Source organism: Physeter macrocephalus, chromosome 15 (genome assembly GCF_002837175.3).
Source record: "Physeter macrocephalus isolate SW-GA chromosome 15, ASM283717v5, whole genome shotgun sequence".
Lineage (NCBI taxonomy): Eukaryota > Metazoa > Chordata > Mammalia > Artiodactyla > Physeteridae > Physeter > Physeter macrocephalus.
The window spans coordinates 24,493,466-24,515,465 of NC_041228.1; the positions used below are offsets into that span (position 1 = coordinate 24,493,466).

The window sequence follows — 22,000 nt, forward strand, 5'->3', positions numbered from 1 at the left end:
ACATATTTGTGCTTGTTTCTTTTATAAAATCTGAAGCTTAGAAAAAAGCACATACAGTACATGAAAGATTAAGAAAAATACTTAGGACAACATTACTTGTGAAACGAGACAATGGATTATATTTTATATTTCTATACATATTTATACATACATTGTGTATATATGTGTCTTGATGTTTGTACTGGAAAAACATGGAGTTTATGATGCTTAGAAATTTAGTTAGGCTGTCAAAGTCATGATTTTGTTTTCATTTTTAAATACTGACTGAATCTATGAATCTTTTAAAGATTTCTGGTAGAGAGCTTAGCATGGGAATTCGTGAAATTAAGAATGCTGTATAATTTATTATCGATACTAATAAGGATCACTTGTATTATGGGGAAAACATATTAATATACTAATGTAGACAAAGATACAAAGTACATAGCCTGGAAGACAGAACATGTTCAACATTAGCTGAATTTGTGCATGAATCTTGCCCACAGAAATTCTCTGGAGAAATCATGATCTCAAGTCATCTGCCCATTTTTTGATCAGGTTTTGTTGTTGTTGAGTTTTATGAGTTCTTTTTCTATTTTGCTTATTAACCACTTATTTATTATAGGATTTGCAAATATCTTCTCCCATTCAGTAGGTTGTGTTTTCATCTTGTTGGTCCTTTGCTTTGCCGTTCAGAAGCTTTTTAGTTTGATGTAGCCCCATTTGTTTATTTTTGCTTTTGTTTCCTTTTCCTTAGGAGACATATCCAGAAAGATATTGCTAAGATCGATGACAAATAGTGTACTGTCTATGCTTTTTTCTAGGCATTTTATGGTTTGGGGTCTTATATTCAAGTCTTTAATCCATTTTGAGCTGATTTTTGTATATGGCATAAAATAGTGGTCTAATTTCATTCTTTTGCATGTGGCTGTCCAGTTTTCACAGTGCCTTTCACCACAGAGACTATCCTTTGTCAATTGTGTGTTCTTTGCTGCTTTGTCATAAATTAATTTTCCATATATATGTAGTTTTATTTCTGGGCTCTCAATTCTACTCCATTTGAGCTCTATGTATGTTTTTCTACCAATGTCATGCTGTTTTGATTATTATAGCTTTGTAACGTAATTTGAAATCAGTGTGATATCTCCAATTTTGTCCTTTTTCCTTGGAATTGCTTCAGCCACTCAGTGTCTTTTGTGGTTCCATATAATTTTTAGGGCTTTTTGTTCAATTTCTGTGAAAAATGTTGCTGGAATTTTGATAGAGATTTCATTGAATCTGTAGATTGCTCTAGGTAGTATGGGAGCTTTAACAATGTTAATTCTTCCAATGTTAATTCTTCTAACATTTTAACAGTGTTAATCCATGAGCTGAGCATGGAATATCTTTCCGTTTCTTTGTGTCTTCTAGGCCTTTATTACACTGAAATACTCTTTTCTATACCTATTTTATTGAGAGATTTTGTCATAAATGTGTGTTGAATCTTGTCAGATGCTTTTTCTGTATCTATTGAGTGGAACATATATTTATTTTTCATTTTGTTAACGTGATATATGTGTGTGTGTACGTATATATACACACACAGATATGTGTGTGTGCATATATATATATATATATCTATCTCACATTGATTGATTTGCAGATGTTGAACCATCCTTTAATTCTAGGAATAAATCCCACTTGATCATGATGTATGCTCTCTTAAATGCATTGTTGTTATTCAGTTTAGTAATATTTGTTGTAACATAATTTTAATAGTAACATAAATAGTAACATTAATAGTAACATAATTTTTGCATATATGTTCATCAGATGTTGGCCTGTTATTTTCTTTTCTTGTGTGTACTTGTCTGGTTTTAGTATCAGGGTAATGTTGGCCTCATAAAATGAGTTAGGAAGCATTCCTCCTTTTCAATTTCTTGGAAAAATTTGAGAAGAAGGGGTGTTAAATATTCTTGGAATATTTGGTAGAATTCACCTGAAAAGCCATTTTGGATCTGGAATTTTGTTTTTTGTGAGGTTTTTGATCACTGTTTTAATTACCTTATCAGTTTTCTGTCCATTCAATTTTTTTATTTCTTTATGATTTAGTCTTGGAACATTGTATGAGTCTAAGAATGTATCCATTTCTTCTTGGTTGTCCAATTTGTTGGTGTATAGCTGTTCATAGTATTCTTTTATAATCCTTTGTCTTCTGTGATATCTTTTGTTACTTCTTCCCTTTCTTTTCAGATTTTATTTATCTGCACCTTCTTTCTTCTGTTTTTTTCCTTAGTGATTGTAGCTAAAGGTTTATCTTTTCAAAGAACCAGCTCTTAATTTCATTGATCTTTTCTATTGTCTATTTAGTCTCGTTTCATTTATTTCTACTCTGATCTATATGATATCCCTTCTTCTACTCAGTTTGGGATTTGTTCTTTTTTTTTTTTCTAGTTCTTTTAGGTTGGATTGTATATTTGATATTTTTCTTATTTCTTGAGGTAGGGCTTTTTGGCTATAAACTGCCCTCTTGGTACCATGTTTGCTGCATCTGATAAGTTTTGGTATGTTGTATTTTCATTTTCATTTGTCTTCAGGTGTATTTTTTATCTTCCTTTGATTTCATCATTGATCCAATAGTTGTTCAGTAGCATGTACGTTTCACATATTTGTTATTTTTTTAGCTTTCTTCTTGTAATTGATATCTAGTTTCATACTATTGTGATCAGAAAAGATGTTTGATATGATTTCAGTCTTCTTAAATTATTGAGACTTCTTTTGTGTGTCCCAAGAAATGCTCTATCCTTGAGATGTTCCATGTGCACTTGAGAAGGCTGTGTGTTCCACATTTGGATGTAATGTTCTATAAATTTATTAAGTCCATTTTATCTAGTGTTTCATTTAAGGCCACTGTTTCCTTGTTGACTTTCTCTCTGGATCATCATTCACTGATGTAAGTGGGATGTTAAAATCCCCTACTATTATTGTGTTGCTCTTAGTTTCTCACTTAGTTCTGTTAATAATTGTTTTATATATGTTGGTGCTCCTATGTTAGGGGCATATGTATTAATAACTGTTGTGTCTTCTTGATGAATTGTACCTTTTATCATTATAGTATTTCCATATCTGTCTCCTTATCATTTTTTAGTTTGAATTCTCTTTTGTCTCATATGAATATGGCTACATCCACTTTCGTTTGGCTGCCATTTATTTGCTTAGAGTGTCATATTCCATCCCTTCCCTTTGAGTCTGTGCTTGTGTTTAGAGCTGAGTGTCCTGGAGAGCATATAGTTGGCTGTTGTGTTGTATTCTGTCTATCCACTCTGTATTTCAATTGGTGAATTCAGTCCATTTACATTCGTACTTCCATTTTGTTTTCTGGTTGCTCTATATTTTCTGTTGTTTCTTTTTTTCTATTGTTTCTGTCTGCCATTTTATTTCGGTGATTTTCTATGATATATTTCTCAGTTTCTTTTTTCTTTCCTTATTGTGTCTCTGCTCTAGATTTATGTATTATGGTTACCATGAGGTTTATATAAAACATCTCATAAATAAAATAGTCTTCTTTTATTGAAGTATAGTTGATTTACAGTGTTTCAGGTGTACAGCAAAGTGATTCAGTTATATCTGTCTATTCTTTTTCATATTCTTTTCTACTATATGTTATTGCAAGATAGTGAATGTAGTTCCCTGTGTTATACAGTAGGTCCTTGGTGTTTATCTATTTTATATATCTGTTATTCACAATTTCCCAATTTATCCCTCCCCCCTTCCCCTTTGGTAATCATAAGTTTGTATTCTGTCTCTGAGTCTAGTTCTGTTTTGTAAATAAATTCATTTGTATCATTTTTAAAAATTCTGCATATAAGTTATATCATATGATACTTGTCTTTCTCTGTCTGACTTACTTACTTAGTATGATAATTTCTAGGTCCATCCATGTTTCTGGAAATGGCATTACTTCATTCCTTTTTATGGCTGAGTAACATTCCATTATACATGTAATGGAATATTTTATAAATATATGTGTGTATATATATGTATATACGTGTGCTGTGTCTGCTTTATCCATTCATCTGTTGATGGACATTAAGGTTGCTTCCATGTCTTGGCTCTTGTAAATAGTGCTGCTATGAACATTGGGGTGCATATATCTTTTCAAATTAGAGTTTTAATCTTTTCTGGATATATGCCCAGGAGTGGGATTGATGGATCATATGGTAGCTCTATTTTCAGTTTCTTATGGAACCTCCATACTGTTCTCCACAGTGGCTGCACCAATTTACATTCCCACCAACAGTGTGGGAGGATACCCTTTTCTCCACATCCTCTCCAGCATTTATTATTTGTTGACTTTTTGATGATGGTCATTTTGACTGGTGTGAGGTGGTACCTCATTGTAGTTTTTGATATGCATTTCTCTAATAATTAGTGAGGTAGAGCACCTTTTCATGTGCTGTTGGCCATCTGTATGTCTTCTTTGGAGAAATGTCTGTTTAGGTCTTCTGTGCATTTTTTGACTGGGTTGTTTGTTTTTTTGATATTGAGTTGTATAAGGTGTTTGTATATTTTAGAAATTAACCCCTTGTTGGTTGCATTGTTTGCAAATATTCTCTCCCAGCCCATAGGTTGTCTTTTTATTTTGTTTATAGTTTCCTTTGCTGTGTAAAGGCGTTTAAGTTTAACTAGATACTATTTATTTTTGCTTTTGTTTCCATTATCCTTGGGGACAGATACAATAAAATATTGCTGTGTTTTATGTCAAAGAGTGTTTTGCCTATGTTTTTCTCTAGGAGTTTTATAGTATCCAGTCTTACATTTAGGTCTTTAATCAATTTTGAGTTTATTTCTGTATGTGGTGTTAGAGAATGTTCTAATTTCATTCATTTACATGTAGCTGTCCAGTTTTCCCAGCACCACTTATTGAAGAGAGTGTCTTTTCTCCATTGTATATTCTTGCCTCCTTTGTTGTAGATTGACCATAAATGTGTGGGCATATTTCTGGACTTTCTGTCATTTTTATGTGTCTGTTTTTGTGCATGTGCCATACTAGTGCCTGACTTCATGGTCTGAAGTCAGGGAGCATGATTCCTACAGCTCCTTTCTTTTTTCTCACTATTGTTTTGGCTATTTGGGGTCTTTCGTGTTTCCATACAGATATTAAAAATTTTTGTTCCAGTTCTGTGCAATATGCCATTGGTAATTTGATAGGTATTGCATTGAATCTGTAGATTGCCTTGGGTAATATGATCATTTTAACTATATTGATTCTTCCAATCCAAGAACATGGTATATCTTTCCATCTGCTTGTGTGGTCTTCAGTTTCTTTCATCAGCATCTTATAGTTTTTGGAGTACAGGTCTTTTGCCTCCTTATGTAGGTTTATTTGTAGGTATTTTATTCTTCTTGATGTGATGGTAAATGGGATTCTTTTCTTAATTTCTCTTTCTGCTATTTTGTTGTTAGCATATAGAAATGCAACAGATATCTGTATATTAATTTTGTATCCTGCAACTTTACTGAATTCATTGATGAGCTCTAGTAGTTTTCTGGTAGCATCTTTAGGATTTTCTATGTATAGTATTATGTTATTTGCAAACAGCGACAGTTTTACAGCTTCCTTTCCAATTTGGATTCCTTTTCTTTCTTTTCTTCTCTGATTGCTGTGGCTAGGACTTCCAAAACTATGTGGAATAAAAGTGGCAAGAGTGGGCATTCTTGTCTTGTTCCTGATCTTAGCGGGAATGTGTTTAGCTTTTCACCATTGAGTATGATGTTAGCTGTGTGTTTGTCATATATGGCCTTTATTATGTTGAGGTTTTTTCCCTGTATGTTCACTTTCTGGATAGTTCTTATCATAAATGGATGTTGAATTTTATCAAAAGCTTTTTCTGCATCTATTGAGATCATCATATGGTTTTTATTCAGTTTGCTAATGTGGTATATCAAACTGATTGATTTGTGGATATTGAAAAATCCTTGCATCCCTGGGATAAATCCCACTTGATCATGTTGTATGATCCTTTTAATGTGCTGTTGGATTCTGGATAATTCTCCATCAGTGTGACTTTAAGTTTGGTTTCTGGAGAATTTTCTTTTTTGTGATGCTGTGTTACCATGGTCTTTCATGGGGCTAGATGAGCTGTTCTTATGCCAGCACATTTGAAGTAGTGGACACTTTTCTTCTTTAGATGAATGTTCTTTTTTTCCTTGATTCAATTGATTTAACAGATTAGTAGTCAGAGGCCTTTCTTTTGTTTTTCAGTAGCTTGTGCTATAGCACTGTTTTTGGTTTCTCTTACCTGAGCTGCCTGTAGTTATATTTGAGAATCAGCACTTTCCACCCTCCACCACCTTTGCTAGAGGTATTGCCTTGTGCCATCATAGTAGCTGCTTGTGCCTCACTGCTGCTAATGATGCTGTTGTAGCTGACATCATTACCTGAGGCACTGGGATGGCAAGAACCTACTCTGTGCCCAGGATCTCCTGAGTCTCAGTCTCTGCTACAGTGGAGGGAGTGGGAGAGTAGGGAGTGAGCTGGAGTCTCGGTTGCCTCTGCTGCATCTGAGGTTATTAGGTTTGCATGTGCTACTGCTGTGGATGGACAGGGCTGTAGTGGAAGGCACCTTCATAGCTGGAGAGACCAGTTGCAGGCTCAACTGCTACGCTGCCTGGTTCCCTGTGAGCAAGGGAACCACTGTGGCTGGGAGGCTGGAGTTATGTATGCCTCCTTCCCTGCTGCTACCAGGTTCTCTGGGACTGTGTGCTCAGCTGCTGTGGTTGGGTGTTCAGGATCTCAGGCACTGTCTCTGCTTTTCTTCTGATTCTGCCTTCTCTATATATTCCAGTCCACCCACCTTTACATGTACAGATGTGTGGAACTCTCCAGCACCCTGGTGTGCTGGGCCAAGTCATATTTGTTGAGTTATGGATTTTTACTGGTTGTAGTTTGAACAGGAGAGACAAAGAGAGCATCTCTCGTTCCACCATGATGCTGATGGCACCCCTATCTACTTCTGTGACTGCTAATTAGCTACCGTTTGCTTAAGTATTTATAGTATATTAGGAAATTTATAAGCATGCTCACTTTTAAATTTCACAGTATGAAACTGAAGCTCAAAAATTAAAAAAAAAATGTTCAAGGTTACTCAGTAAATGTCAAGAACCATGAAGAGTTTGAGATTTTACTTGACTTGGAATTAACGATTTCTCTGCCACAGTTTCTTGGATGGTGATAGAAGACACAAGACTCTTGGGTCAGAAACAAAGGAGAGTTTATTATTCACAGAAGTGTCAGGAGACAGAACATCAGCGTTTGTGCCAGTTCTCCAAGCTCCAGTTCCCATAGAATGTATGAAGAGTATGAGATATCTGCATATGTAGTATGTGTTGTTATAGGAGACGAATCATGAGCTTCAGGACAAATACCTTTGAAAAGATAGTTTGGTACAAAGAGAAGAAGGACAGTTGGAATCTCTGCTTGCAAGATTTACAGAAACATTAGAGTCTGATGAAGAAATTTTTCCCGATTTGGGGTGTGGTGGTGGGGATGCCAGATTTGAACCCATTCTGTCAGGTTCCAAAGCCTTAGCTTGTTATCCCTTTGATACTTCACCAAAATTATTTGCATCTCCCTTCAAAAATGTTTAATAAAAAGAGAGTAAATGGAGTTTTATATGTGAATCAGTCCAAAAATGTTTAGTCAATTTTTTAAATGCATAAAACTCCCTAAATCAAAAGGACTTATTAAGGTACTTAAAACCAAGAAGTGTTTTAAGAGGTTTCAGTGGAGTATTCCCAACACTATCTTAGAGTTAATTTCCTTTGTGGGGCTCCTTTTTTCCCTTCAGCTAAGAGCCTATGGGGTCAGGAAGATTTGAATCTAAATACTCATTCTTCCACTTACCTACTAGGGCCTTTGAGCAAAAATTACATTATTTTAGAAACTATTTCTTTAGCTATAATAGAATTAATAGATAGACAGAAATACCAAAATCACAGTACCGTTGGAGTTTAATATGATAGCATATGTAAAGTGTCAGTTACATACAAAGTTATTTATGTAGCTCTATCTTTCCACTTTTCCTTAGCACTTGTTACCATCTTCTCTTTAAAAAAAGGAATTACAGTCAATAAAATCTTGATGGATAATATCATTTATACTTATATCCATGTCTAACCTTCCAACCAGCACTTCTGTTTTTGTTGTTGATTTTGTTGCCATTTTGTTTGTTTTTGCCAGGGCATATACTCTACTTCCCTACTCCTCATCTTCAAGTCCCTTCAGGCGTATTTTCTTTGACTCCCATTCTAACCTCTATGGCTTTTATCTATCAAAAAATGACACCCACTGTTTTTTTGAAATTCTGTCTCCTCAACTTCATTTTGCCAAGCTTACCTTTTTTTCTCTTTATCAGTAATACTGATGAATACATTTACTCATTCAAATATATTTATTAAGGGCCTGCTCTGTGCAAAGCATTATTTCATGTGATGAGGATCAAAATATGATTAAGAAACACATGTCTTGCCTTTAAGAACCCAGTTCTAGTGGGACTGATCGTAATGTAATCAAGTAGTTACAGAGTGTGTGATAATTGCTTTAATATCAGAATGTATAGAATGTTAGGCACCTTGATAAGGAAGACCTTAATTTCTCCCAGTTGAGTGGAAGGGAGTTGAGGTTGGAACAGTGCTTTAAGAGAAAATTTCACAGAGGACTTGCTAAAAATACAAACTGTATAGAGCAAGAACTTTTTCGATGAGGCAATAATTTTCCTTTCTAGCCTCAAAAGTAGTTCTCATGTATTACTAATATTCACTGGCTAAAGGTGGAGTCTATGAAGTCATACTTCATAGAGTGTATGATCTAGTTTTCTAAGGAGCAATTTACCACCTGCTAGCCATTTCTTTTAAAATTAAAACTTAAAAGAGTAGAGGGATAGTGAATTTGGATTTTGTGTGTTTGCCATTTTTGAAAAAAAAAAAGACTATTCAGTCCATGGCTTCCCTCCTCTACTCTTTGCCACTTGATAGCGTACTGATTCTTTAATTTATAACTTTGCAGGGGGCTGATAACATTGTAATGATCTGCTTATTGCTTTCCCTGGAGTTTACATATTCTCTCCTTGATGAAACCTTTGCTTTTAGAGAGTTATTTTGGTGATCCCTAACCATGATAGTTTAAGAAAAATGAATGCCTCATCAACCTAGAGAGTTATGGTGCAAGGGTTTTTGTGTTCACAAGCACGATGAATTTTATCAACACCATCTGCTAGTATTTGTAAAGGCATTTAACTGCTTGATGCTGGGCTAAACAATATTCCATAAAAAGTGAAACCAAATTCCTGTGCACTAAATCTGGAATGAAAATACCTGGCATACATATCTGTTCTGCACTTCTCCCTTTGATAGACGTTCCATGCCATTTATTTCACTGAGCTTTAATGTGGCCTCAGAATCCTTCTCAACTCTGTGCTCCCAACACTTCTTACAAATTAAGAGCAGTTGGCAGACAAGGTGAAACGGATTTGCTAGTCCTAGATTAACCATTCTAAAATTCATAATGATATTCTATATTCAGAATGGCATTTTGGTATACACAACCTGGGGCAAACTAATAAAAGTGCATGTGAAAGTTACACATAAATTAAGTGTAACTGAATTTTTCTACCACACTTTCCATTACTATTTTGGCAACGTTATCTGGGCACAAAATCTTTCATTAGCCTTATCATTTCACATAAAGGGGTCTGGTCTCTTTATGTGAATGGCTGTATTTAATAGTAATGAGGAAAACATTTTCTACATGCCTTTTAATAAACAAGCAAGAGAAGCATAAATCATTTGATAATGGGGTTATTTTATCACCTCAAAGACTATCAAAATCCTAGTGATGTCAGGCTACAAGGAAAAATTGACAAGTGTCTCAGGTCACTTGCTGTCTCTTCATCTCCCAGGAAAATGTAGGCTGTTCAATCAACAGTCAGGCCAACACTCAACCATCTTCTTATGTACCCTAACCTTGTTCTGAAAAGTTCATTTGTGTGTTTAAAAGGATGAAAATGTCCTGATTAAATTGTCTTAGTAGTGTCCAGTATGATGGAGCAAAGGATGCAAGACTTGTCTTTAAGACTATAAGATCCATGAGCTGATTTGCCTTCCTGCCACATATTACTGGAATGTTGTTTCTTTTGTCAAAAATTGAATATTTTTACTTATCTCAGGAGATTGTAAATGTTAGAGAGAGATTGGATTAAATGAGATAACATTTTTAAAATGTTTCTATAATGCCTAGCACATAGAAGGTATTCAAAAATTACAAATTGTTTCAAATACATGAAAAAATAATTTAAAAAATAATATAGAAGTAATAGCTATCACTTGTGTTATGTATGTGTTTAGAATATTTTAAAATATCCATTGCCAGTTAAACATATGCCTATAGCGCCAAGATACTTTCTTTAAAACAAGAGAGTAAAAAAGTCTGCAAAGAGTGGACTTTGGTCTAATAAAAGCTTTGGTTTCCTTTACATGTCTGCCACTGAGAAGATATAGAATCTTTATGTGGATATTTACTGTTTCAGGTCTCAGTTTTCTCATCTGTATGATAGGGGAGTCCTTACTACTTGATAGTTACTATAATGAGGATTATATTAGTTAATATATATAAAATACAGACTCTATAATATTCAACAAGTAGTGATTACTGCCTTACTTCTTACTTGATGATAGTCATCATCAAAACAGGTATTTGGGGCTTCCCTGGTGGCGTAGTGGTTGAGAGTCCGCCTGCCGATGCAGGGGACACGGGTTCGTGCCCCGGTCCGGGAAGATCCCGCATGCCGCGGAGCGGCTGGGCCCGCGAGCCATGGCCGCTGAACCTGTGCGTCCGGAGCCTGTGCTCCGCAGCGGGAGAGGCCACAACAGTGAGCGGCCCGCGTACCGCAAAAAAAACAAAAAAAAAATAAAAAAAGAACCCAGGTATTTGAAAACCGATTTAGATATATCCATTCTATGACCATACAGGCAGAGGAATTAATTTTTCTCAGAATTGTAGTAGTTAAGGGGAACTTTAAACCCCACCTTAGCCTAACACATTAGGTTGGGATCAGCAAGTAATAAACATTAGTGGTGAAAATATGTTTCCCATGGGTAACAGCATTTCTGAGTCATTAATTTCTGGAAGCTCTCACATTTGAAATATATTCAGTAATTAAACTGGTATCTACTAAGAAGTCACTATGCACATGCCATACAGCTAAGAGCCATGATAATTGAAACAGCCCCAGGCCTCATGAAACTCATAGTCTATTGAATATGGGAACTTTTATTTGGAAGATGATCTATTTGGTGACCTGGGTTATTGTCCAAATGTGCGTACTTTAATTCCATGCAAAAAGATAGAGTGGCATTCTTGTATAAGAAATAGGTGCTGGCCTTCTGTGTATTTCTGATATTTAGAGAAGAAAATCAGGGATTTCTATATTTTTACTATATAATTGTCTGCTGCTGCAATTAGCAGTCAGCATTCTCTTTAACATTCAACTCACACATTATTTTCCCCACTAGGTATTTGTGAGTTATATCTTCCTCCATTCAGGAAGCTGTTTACTATTTTTTCCTTTTCCATCCTGTATATAATAACTTAAACGTTTTTGTTGCCTTACTCTACTGTTGAAGTTTTTTGTTCCTTCATATGTTATTCTCATTTTAGAGTAATCCATTTTATTTGACAATAAAGAAATGGTCATTAAGTCTGTATTTTTTTGGTATTATATGTTATTATAATGTATTGTTAATTTATAGATGTTTGTGGTTTTTTCCCTTAATGGAATTATTTCCACTTCTTTCTCTTTCTCTACAATTCCTAGAAAGATGCTGACAAATGTGTATTTTGAAAATCAAACACAAAAATCAGTTTCTTTTTGAGGCAACTGAGTCTTCAATTGTTTATGCCTATTCTGTGTAACTTTAAGCCATATATTTCTGTGGAGACTTTTGTTTATTTGGAGTTTTTTGTTTATTTGTTTTGATGTGTAAGAATTTAAAGTATTTGTTCTAAATGAAAGATTCATATTGCTTGAGGAAAGTTTATATTTTTGAAGAATAACAAAATAGTTTGATAATGTTATACCCAAAATAAAAACAATTTTATAAATATTAAGCAATACTCATTTCTAACACTTACCTACATTTCAAATCTTGTAGAAGAAAGAAAAATTCTACTGTCTCAGTGCTCACAAAGCATTCACATGATTATTTGGGACCATGACTTACAGAAAAGATGATGGAACATGCTTAGCCATAAATATATTGACAGCTTCAGAATTCCCTGTGGTGAAATAGATTGTTCAATGCATGATAAGAACCTTGAAGAGCAATCACCTAACTTCCTACTGGGATATAAACTCAATGAACCACACCAGTGACCATCTGGTATTCTACTACTCTTTGTAAAGCCATCACTCCAGATAAGGCAAAATAATTTAGGAAAATGAATGGAAGAAGGGGAATCGTAGCTCACCAAAGACATTGAGTAATGTCATGTGACACATGGCTAGCTATGTGGACTAGCTTCATGTGAAAAGTCCTTTTTTTGTGTGCTAAGAAAGCACAGTAAACAAAATTTTTATAGGCATCATTCTAGAAGGACACTTCATACATTTTTGGCTTGGGCTCTTTCTCCTCTATGCAGTATTATTGGTCACCTTAGTAAGTTATGTTACGTGTGTGTGTGTGTTTGAGCCATTCAGTGTTGAAAGATCTTTTGTGCAGTTAATAATAAAAGACAAAATTTAAATGTTGAAATTTGAATGCCTTCAGAAATTCTACATTTTTGGTCTATTGCTCAGTGTGCTTGAAGTCTAAAATCTTTCTGTAGTCACTTTTCTTAGGATTTTCCCAAGTGCAGATCTGACTCAACAAAACAAATAATTTGCTTTTTTACTATATAATTGCTATGTATGTAAAACTGGCGCTAAATATCTTAAATATTGAAGGAGTCTTGAAAAATAAGTATTTTATCTATAGCTTTTAATGGTTCCATATTTATGTCACAAATTCCTTGTATTCTTGAGTAAGATAATTTTCCCTTCATTTATTGCTCCTTATGTTTGAGGTTACCGTAGCATTCAAACTAAGTTACAATTTTAAGGTCACTTACTGTATATTTGTATTTGACTTATAGCTAATGTAAAAGAGGCAGATGATGTAGCATAAAAACATGATTTACACAGTAAATAAAATAAATGAGAATAAGGATAACTGTGTTAAGAGAAAATAATGGAAGAGCCAGTTGAAACCAAGGGCAAAGTTAATATACAAAAGTCATGTTCTGTATTCTTATATACTTGTTAAAATCAACATTAAATTTGGCTTTAATCTACCTGGGGACCTAAACAAATCTGGAGAACATTATTAGTTCATAGTCTCACAAAGCAAACAATTTGTGAGGGAAAACCACACTTACTAAGCAGAGTGCAAAATTTCTTACGCAATACAACATGAAGAAGACACAGTATACTCTAATGTCTATGTCCTATATTAGTAAATATGAACTCAGAGAATGAGCTTCCCAGGGTTGCATCACATCTTCTTACTGATGTGTAAATGAGGCCTTGTTATTGAAAAGATGGAGGATCGTATTCATAGAATCAATATAATCAAACCACACATGCCTAATGTCATTGGCCATTATCAGTGACGTACAAACCCAACTATCTAGATTTAATTCTGACCCAATTTTTGCATATTTTCAAAATATGAGTCTCTGTTAATTTGTACATTTGAAATTCAATGTGAAAATTCATCATCTGAGAACAGAACCAAGGGCATAATGTTTCTGCATTAATAAGATCTTAATTGTCTTTTACATTTTGTCATTTAATAGATGTGTAATTAATTTCAAAAATAAGTTTTTTTATATTTAGACATCTTATACAGGAAATTCAGTGTGAATATAGTTAACAAAACTTTATATTTAGCATGAATCTGTAACTACATATTGTAAATATATTAATGATTATTCCAAATTTTTTGAAAATGTTATATGATTGTATTTATCATAGCTCTTTCTTAAATGGCTGTTGTTCCTGAATCTTTATATCTACAATGAAGAAAATGATTCTAAACAACTAAGATGAGGTCATTGTCAATGCAACTGCATATTTAGAAAATCATCACAGTACAAAGTATAATGAGTCAGTAAAAATATCGGGCATTTTACTGCTCTAATTTTTATTCAAAAAACATAGAATTTGATGGTTGAAGTGTTAATAATAAATATGTGAAAATTACAAAAAACATTTTCAAATTAAAGGAGGGATAATATTTTTGTATTTATATTCAATTAAATTGATTGACAATGATGGAGAAGAGATATACAACAGTTGCTGATTTTAAGGAGCTTATGACTTATGGAAAACACATACATAAACATATACTGTAGTAAAGTATAAAGAGCCCCTTCTACTGCATCCCTCAAGAAAGGTACAAATAAAATGTCATGGAAAATCAGAGGCAGCTGTGAATTTTGTCTTGGTGAGAGGGAGATTAATCTTGATGGAGATTTGAAAATTAACTCAGATGTTCATATTGTATTGCCTTCTTTTTATCTCATATCATTTATTGATCATTTTCTTTGGGTCAGAGACAGTTTGCAATTACCCATTTAATCTTCATACTCATGCTATACGGAGTAGATAATATCTCGATCCCCATTTTATAGATGGGGAAACTGAAGCACAATGAGGTTAAGAAGATTTCCCAAGGTCACATAGCTAGTAAAAGGTAGTGTGAGGATTTGGATTCAAGCAGTCTGGCTCCAATACCACGTTCTTAACCTTCGTGTTATACTCTGTTCCCCACTGTCTTGATTATAAAACTTATTCTTTCCATTTTTCCTTTAGTCTTAGTCTTTGAAAATGCTTAACATTTTCTCTTAAATTAAATCTAACCAACCTTGTAAACAAAAGGTTTTAAGGTTATAACAACCTGCTGTCTTGAGTTACTGTCTTGTTCTTCCAGTTTATTTCAACTCAAAATTGATTAATAATGGTCTTTCCTTGTTTCTTAGCTCTTCACCAAACACTTTTTCAAACTCTCAAAATGTTTCAACCTTTCTAGGGTTAGGGAACAAATGTATCTAGTAATATATAATGTGTACAGTTGTAAATGTTTATAGCTGTGGTACTGTAACACATCACCTGGGGAAACTAAAAGTGAATTGACTTTTGCTGGTGGAGACAAATGTAGAGAGGAGAGGTTATAATTTCAACTGAGAAGATCATTTGAAATCATCTTTAGGAGAGTTTTAAAGGTCAGATTTATCCTCTAGGCAGTTGTAAGCCATTAAGTAAGTGTATTTGAACATTTTTGAGATGGTAAACTTGTTTTTTTGGCAATATGGCATTTATGTAAATGTATCCATTGTAAATGAGAGAGCATCAGCCATAGGCAGAAGGTTTGTGTCCTCCATTTTGCACTTGCGTGCACACACACACACAATTTGCACAGAGGTGGATGATAGTTGAGGGATGTTTCTGTTTATCATCCAGCTTATCTCTTCAGGTTTCTGTAACAAAATAACATAGACTGGGTGACTTATAAACAACAGAAATTTATTTCTCACAGTTCTGGTGGCTGGCAAGTCTAAGATTAAGGCACTGGTAAGTTTCAAACATGAATTTTGTGGAAACACATACATTTAGTCTATAGCACCATCTCAACAATAATAATAACACACCTAATATTTTTTAAGTCCTTATCATGTTCTAAGGATAGTTCTAAGAATTCTCATTTTACCTTTATAAAAACTTACCAATTAGGTATTATGCTTTTCTCACTACAAGTATGCACTGAGGCAGGTAGAGGTTAAAACCCCGCCAAAGTTCACACTGGAATAGGGGTTAGAACCGAGTAAACTAAAAACCATTATCTGTAAAATCTTTGTAAGATTTTAGAACCTGTAACTTTCCAATGATGATAATTCTTCGTATGTGCATTACTCTGAATTCATTGAAAGCAAGACTACCCCAATCACTTGTCAGTGGGGGATGAATTCCCCATCAACTGATTTAGACAAATCAAGGTTCATCCCCCAGGACATCTGTAAATGCACAGAAGATAGACTAAAATTTTCATTAGCAATGAAAAATTTGAGTGGCTGTTGATATCTACCTTAGTGTAACTAGTTAAAGCTTAGTTAGGAACATGCTGCTGTTGGCCCTGTAACATTTTCAGAAAGGTCATATTTAAATTCCTTGTAGGACTATCTTTCCTACATGTTTTAGCATATTTAGTGCATGATCTGTTTTGATTTAACATCTGTCCCCTGAACAAAACATATTGTTCCTGGATCATATTGCTGGTGATTTCTTTGAGGACAAGGAGAGGATTTCTAGGTAATGGTCAGAGATTAAAGGATGCTATGTGGCATGTGGAAGTAGATTATTCAATGAGGGCATTTTAATGATTTTCTTCCTTAGCAATCCCCAGTAATCTCTACAGGAAAGTGTCTCGTTGTATGAGAATAATTTGTCTCTGTGAAACCTTCTAAAGTTTAACTAAATTTAATTTAAATTAACAAAGTGAATATTACAAGTTATGGTCCATTTTTCTTTATATGCTATGAATACACAAGGTCTTGGGAAAATTAGTTTGTTTCATATCATAGCATTTTTACAACTGACACTCAAAATTTAGAATTCTTACTATTTTGAGTTACTTTCAACATATAATCCAGAGTTAAAAATAAAATTAAAGATAGAAAAGGAATAAAGAAAAAGTAGAAAAGAGAGAATGTGAAAATGTTTAAAATATTGCTGTATGACCAAATATTTTGTGTACCTTAGCCATTGATATTTAGTGGATTCAATATTAAAAAAATATTATCATCACTTCCACACATTCACTTGAATCAGTGGAAATAGTCTAATATGCATCAATGAGCCTTCCATTTTAAGTAATTTATTATTGAGGAATATGTTAAACAACCTTGCAGAGTCTCTCCCAGATGATTATAGAAGAAAAATTTAATAAGATTATTTCTCGTATTAGTATAAATTATGATTTTCCAAATTATTCCCCAGTAAAAACTTGTTAACAAGTTATATAGTTAAGCAATTGAAAGTACTTGACTCCATAAATTCAAAAAACATTTATTCTATCAATTTGTGTTTTCAGTAAAATCAAGGTATCATTCTCACCTACAGTTGTTTACCAAAGGGTCAATGACCATCATTTCTCTACTCTTTGATATATGGCTTTTTTAGTGTTGTTTTTCCTGAGCACCAGTGTTTTGATTAGCTTATAGGAGGTGAAGCTTTCATTCTATAATACTCTGACTTCAGTTAGCAGGAGTAGTGATCAGAGGCCACTTTTTTTCCATCATGTGAACAATAATGCAATCAATTTATATCCCACAGTGTTAATCAAGTGACCTTTAAGTGTACTTTCTATTATTTTGTAGGAACAAATTATTAGTGAGGAGTAATTTAATCGTTTAATGAGAACCTCAGTCCTTTTTATCGATTTTTCTTAATTAAATTTAGGTTAACTCCTCTGCCCTCATGAGTAATTCAGCTCAAGAGAGATATTATAATGAACATCTGTGGAGATGTTTGAGATAAAGTGACTGCAGTTCAGGAAGAAAAAAAAGTAAGAAAAAATAAGTCTTTTCATTTTATTTAATACGTCAAAATTGACTAATGTGTGGCTTGTATCAGTTAGATTAGGCTAGGTCATGCGGCAACAACAAATAACCCTATAATCTCAGTACCTTCATAAAATGAAAGTTAAATATTTTCTCAGTCTACCTATAGAATGCAAGCAGCAGGTGGGCTCTGCTTACCATAGTCATTGGCTAACTCAGGGTTATAGAGGCCCCATCTCAGGACATTTTCCCATAACTTCTAATGCAGGGGGAAAAAAGGACAAATGGCAACTAGATAGTGTTTCTTAAAACTTTGGTCAGGAGGTGAGACAGGATATATCTATTTTTTATTTCATTGGCTAAAACAAGCCACGTGACTCCAAATGGTATAGAATTACACCCTACACAAGCATAGAAGTAGCAGAATATTTATAAATATTCATAATACTTCCAACATGGCTTTTAGGAACAGATATTATATCTGGAGTTCCTAACAAGGGCATCCCCTTTTCTTAGGTGAAAAACCATCAATATTGGCTAACGGGCTAAGGGATCTCAAAGACACTTGAGTACTGGGAGAACTCCTTAGAAGATTTTGCTGATTTTAAGATATCATCTGGCACCATCTTTATTTTCTTCCACCATTCTTTTCCCTCCTAAATGTGGTGAAAGAAGGATTATTACTTCAAATTTAAGAAATATTTTCCCTATCATTAGTTTTTTATCGTGTGCCCATTAAAAATTTTATACATATGCATACACATCTATATCTGTTTATACATATTTATAACCCAAATGTTTTCTGATCATATATCTTTTCATAGTATAATATTTTATATGTTGTGTCCCAAGTGGATGATTATAATGACTTTAAGCTTAGGTTTGCAGTTGTACTCAGGGATAGGCTCTTTGACCTTTGAAAGGATAAAAGAAAATATCACTACCTGTTTCAGTTTGCTTCAAGGATGAAATTGGGTAACTTGCACTTGAAAACTTCACGTGAGCTTAGAGTCAACTCAAGTGATGATTTTCAACTTTATTTTATTATGTTCTCAGTCATCATTTGATAAAAGTAAAATTAAAAAGCTGAAAATAATCTACGGGGGAACCTTCCTTGCCATACATGTGATTCACAAATATTTTTCTTGTTCCTACTCCTATGCTCGTAGAATCACTATTGTCAGCCTTTCTCTATGTTGACATCTGCTTTATTTTTTTCTCTTTCTTTTTCATTTTTTGTCAGGAAGTGTTGGCATCTTGTAGGTTTAGTACATACCTGATTTATTCAGTCATAATTTTCAGCACCCTTGGTTGTGATTGCAGTATTCTTTTTCTGCCCTAGATGTTTATGAACAAATACTTTCTGTGAGAAGTTCCACTCTACTTTTCCTACTACTTATGTTTGGAAATTATTTCAAAATTCTTCATCATGCAAGGTGATTTATAAATATTTTCTAAAGATTACATTTTCCCAGGAACTGCACTAGAGGCAGAAATGTTATGGTTTAAAATTCAGAACAATGCTTTATTTAGCATTGTAACTTTTCAGAGAATAACAAATTTGATTTCTTTGCTTTTCTTTATGAGATAGCCATTTTTACAGCTGTCACAAAATTAGATTTAAATTCAGCATAGGGAAGTTATGTATTCACAGAGAGCTATGCTTATAATACATATGGCATCCTCTGAAAATTCAGCTCCCTCTGCATTTTGAGCATGTATTTCTGAAATGCTGAATGCAAACATAGAAAGTATATGAAATGCACCACTGTTTTCTTCAACTCCATCAATATCTAATTTATTTAGTGTAAAATATTTTGAAGAAATATATCTAAGGACCTTTAACTATTAATTATATTTAAAGCTATTTTAAGTTTGGGGGGGCTTAAGTAAACTGTATCAGATGAAAACACCAATATTGTAGCATGCAGAAATTTCCAAGATTTTATTTTCCTTTGAAGAAATTGGAAAACAAAACAAAATGCTGCAATTATGAAAGTTGTAACATTTTGCCTTACTCGAAAGCTAAGAAGTTAACTTGCCACAGTGTCATATATATTAGCAAAGACATGAGACTCCTGGGTCAGAGACAAAGGACTTTATTAATTAAAGCACAGTAAATACCATGAACTTCATAGTTAAATCAGTTCTTATTGTAGAAGTTGCCCTCCGAATACCACAAGACAAAGTAAAATACCACTAGTGGATACTGTATATGCAGTGAGTTTGTGTCAGAGTTGAGGAACCACAAACTTAGGAAACCCCAGTATTTCAAATGCAGACTTCTATCAAACGTGCTCAACATTTTCCCCAAAGGGAGATGCTATTTTTTTTATTATTTATGTAAGAAAATTTCCCCTCTGCTCCAGAGGGAGATACAGTCTTTGTCTTCCAATGCTCTTTGTTATACAAACATCCTTATAATGATATTGTGCCCAGTCATATTGGAGTCAAAGGAAATAAAAGGGAAAAAAAAAAGAGTATTGATCTTGTCTTTATTTAAGACTTTGATATCTTGCTCATCATAGAATTTTTGTATTAATTTTTATAAAAATTTTGATGTTGAATTATAATTTATCTTAATTACTGAATTTTTTGCATCTGAGATTAGTGCCTCACTTACTTTACTTCTGGCCGTGTTAATGCTGATATAAAATTCAGAAGTGCCTTGTCATCTAATAAGCACAAATTTCTTGCTGTTTTTTTTGCTTCAAAATGCATCTAACAGATAATGTTAAATTCTGTACAAAAGGCTTATTTGTACTAAGATCCAAATACATTCTTCCCAAGGTATACTATTTTCTTTTTCTTTTCAATATTGAAGTTAAATATTTTGGTGTTTGCCTAAATACTATAATCACGTATGTCCCCATAGAAATATACTGCTTTATGCAGTTATTATGTATTCTGTTACTTGTCATATTTAATAAGCTTGTGATGCTGAAAAATAAATCTTAAAATACTTCCAAAAGATCATTTTCTAGATGTATCACATTATAAATCATAATTCATATCAGGGATTCTAAGAAATATGATAAAATCTAGCTGATTTAGATGGTTCTCAGATGTTTCCAGTACTTTTAGTGGGTAAAATATAAGTGGGACACAAATACCTTAGTCTTTTGAGAGAGTCTGGACTAAGCCTTTTTATGTACTGTAGGAATTATGAGCATTCTTTTGCCTCAATAATACAGTTTGATATTTTCCCAAAGCCCTTATAGTGGCCTAAGATGTCCTTACACTTGGGAGTTAAGTATATGCCTTTGAGTTTTAAATTAGTTTAAAAGGTAAGCAACAGACGTGACAGAGCTGAACATTCTTAGTGAATTTTCTTGTTTTATAGTAACATAAAATCTTTTTTCCCTTAACCTTATTTCCTATTGTAGTAAATACACAAAGCAAAAAATTTACTGGCTAAACAAGTTTAAGAATGCAGTTCAGTTTAAGTACATTCATTTTTTTGTGCAGTCATTACCACCTTCCATCTTCAGAACTCTTTCATCTTGCAAAACTGAAACTTTATAACTATTAAACAGTAACTCCACATTCTTTCCTCCCACCCCAGCTACTGGCAAGCACCATTCTTCCTTCCTCCCTTTGATTTTGACTGCTTTAGCTACCTCATGTGAATAGACTCATACAAGATTTGTCTCTTTTTGACTGGCTTATTTCACTTAGCATAATGTCCTCAAGATTCATCCATGTTGTAGCATATGTCAGAATTTCCTTCTTTTTTAAGGTTGAATAATATCCCATTGTGTCTGTATAACACATTTTGTTTATACATTCATCTACGGATGGATATGTGGGTTGCTTCTATGTTTTAGCTACTGTGAATATTGATGTATAGATATGTCTTGAGACCCTGTTTTCAGTTCTTTTGGGTATATACCCAGAAGTTGAATTGTTGGATCATATGGTAATTCTATGTTTAATTTTCTTAGGAGCCACCATACCCTCTTCCACAGCAGCTGTACCATTTGTCATTCCCACCGAGTACACAAGGGTTCCAGTATCTCTACATCAAGGGTTCCAGTATCTCTACATCATCACCAACACTTGTTATTTTCTGTTTTTTATTTGTTTGTTTGTTTTGCTTTGTTTTTAATAGTAGCTATTCTAATGAGTGTGAGGTGACCCCCTAACCCTATTTTTAAAAGACCAAAATTCAATATAATCAAACCACTTTTATCTTTCTATTATTTAGAATATGGTAACCCTTTTTCAAGGTCAGATATTATGAAACTAAGGATTAGAGAAATGATAGATTGGAGCAGCTGACAATTTATTCATTTTAAAAAATACACTAGACACTGGAGATACTACTGTGTAAAAACAACAACAACAACAACAAACCATAGTCCTACCATCATGAAGAGAATAGCCTAG

General features: G+C 33.7%; 1 protein-coding gene across 3 annotated transcripts in view; it reads left to right on the forward strand.

Annotated features, from left to right (window-relative positions):
- Positions 1 to 22,000, forward strand: part of CSMD3 (CUB and Sushi multiple domains 3) — a 1,193,315-nt gene that overhangs the window by 265,586 nt on the left and 905,729 nt on the right. The window lies entirely within an intron of this gene.